The sequence below is a fragment of the Empidonax traillii genome, unplaced genomic scaffold (genome assembly GCF_003031625.1).
Source record: "Empidonax traillii isolate 1590-97213 ecotype Southwest subspecies unplaced genomic scaffold, ASM303162v1 scaffold182:size1009393, whole genome shotgun sequence".
In the NCBI taxonomy this organism is placed as follows: domain Eukaryota; kingdom Metazoa; phylum Chordata; class Aves; order Passeriformes; family Tyrannidae; genus Empidonax; species Empidonax traillii.
The window spans coordinates 1,003,709-1,006,003 of NW_020955375.1; positions in this window are offsets into that span (position 1 = coordinate 1,003,709).

A 2,295-nucleotide genomic window follows, 5' to 3' on the forward strand; every position below is an offset into this window, starting at 1 on the left:
ATGTTCCTGTTATGTTTGTGGGAATGTTCAGCCCGAAGTTAAGCACTTGTTTTATTTTATTTTTATGAAACTTTTGCCCTGCAAGGAGTGGCAGCATTTTCTCTCAGGGAGAATCCATGCATGCAAAATTGGAGATAACTATGCAGCTATATAGGCAAATTTAGTATATTACCTTTTTTTTTTTTTTTTCTTTTTTTCTTAGCTAAACTTGTAGACAGGCGATGTTTAATTCTGCTGGGCAGTGGCAGTGAAAAATGAATGTAAAAGTACTTTACTACTTCCTTTGCAACAGCTATATTTTCCTAATAATGATGAAGTCAAGTCCTTTGCTAAGAGGGGAATAACACAAGAGTGCTTTCTGAAGTTGAAATTGTAATATCGTGCCTCTGACAGTGTAGTTGTACCCCCAGTAAAGACATAGTTTGCAACTGGCGAGTGTTTACAAATGTTTGATGTTTAGAAATAAACTCTTCCAAACAGCTGAAAGCAATTGTGAAAGAACAGTATCTGTAACAAGGTCTGTAAAATTTATCATTAATGTAAGAGTTGGGTAATCTACCACTCAAGAAATGGGGCAATACAAAAGTGTTTAGAAAATAGTGCATAATGGACATAAACACAGGCAGTTATGTTAAAATTACTCAGGGACAACACCTGTTTGTTTTCTTAATTAGTCCTGTTCATGGTAATTTTTTCAAATCATAGTCAAATAATAGGAAAATAACTGTACTTAAGGAAAATAGATGACAAATGTATACCTTTATTAATATGCTAACTTGGAAATTATATAGTCTTACTTTTAAATTATTTTAATAAATAGATTTTATTTTCTTTTCACTAGACCTTGAGACAAAACAGCAATTTTAAAGAACTATTGCACAAGTTGTAAATACAACATTCACCAAGAAGAAAACAAAAAGAGGGATGACAAAAATGGCCCCGAGCAGTTAATGTTGCCCTGCATGAATTAATGTAATAAGAGTTCAAAAAATTAATAATTTTAAAAAATATATTATCTTTCAGAGGGAATACATTAATCATGCAGAAAGGAACAATGTATTTTTTACTTTCCAAACGACAGAAAGAACCCAAACAACAAAGAAGATGGCTAGTTCTTCAGGTGCTTGGTTGTTTTTTGTTTTGTTTTTAAATAAGGTGTGAGATAGCCTTGGTTTATTTAATAATAAAATAATGATAAATAACACCTGAGTGCCCCAAGATTATATAATTACAGTGCAGCATTTCTCTGTGAAATGTATTTTTGGTGAATGAAATGAAAGAAATACACTTTTTAAATTGAAAGGACTGGTGTGTGCATATTTCTGACCATTTTTTCCCAAGAAAATATGTCCAGGTACTTAACAGTGTCAGAATAACCAACCATTGTATACAATGATACATGAAAACGTTAGTGTTTTTAACTGTTTTTAATGCACTTAGGTATACATTATTTATTTATTTATTTCCATATTTGTTAAAAGTGAGAAGGTGGGGTTAAAAATCAGTGTAGCATTGCATTATCAGCCTGGTTATCTATCAGCCAGGAACTAAGCGGAGGAGTGGGAATGGGAAAACAGTTATCCACATGCAGTTGGGATATATGGTAGAGTTGGGGCAGAAGGTGTGGGCATAAGCTGTGGTGGGAGCTCCTTCCTGGTGGTGCCATGGCCCTGACACCCCACCCTGAGCAGCTGCTCCTTCCCAAAGGGCAGGGCAGGTGTCTCCAGCTGTTGCTCGCTACAGTTCTTCAGTGACCCCACCTTTGCTTTCAGCCTGGAGCTGGGAAGTTGAGGACAACGGGAGTTGCACTTGCACCTGTGCTTAATGAAAACCAGTAGAGAAGGCGTTTTGAGAGTCATCAGCAGAAACACAAACCAGCTGGGCTGCCCTTCTCAAGGGTGAGTGCTCTGAGGAATAGACCTCCTTGGGCATCTGAAGGTGTCATGAGCAGCAGAGCTGGGCAGAGGTGAGTAAGAGCTAAAAGCTAACTGAGATGCTATTTGGAAACTGGGAAGATGTGATTATTTGACAACAGGCAAAGTAAATATTTGTGCAGTGCCATGAAGAGTAGTGTAGGCCATGCATTAGGTAATTGAAAAACACCAATACTAAAGAGGCTTTAAATTTTTTTAATGCAGTATGTTTCAGGTGGTTTTTTTTGGTTGTTGGTTGGTTGGTTGTTTTTGGTTTTTTTGTTAGACTCTATTCCAGGTGTAAATTTGTCTGTCTTGATTCCTTGTGGATAGTATATTTGTTTAAGTACTGCTGTCTGAGCAACATATTGCTGTGCTTTAT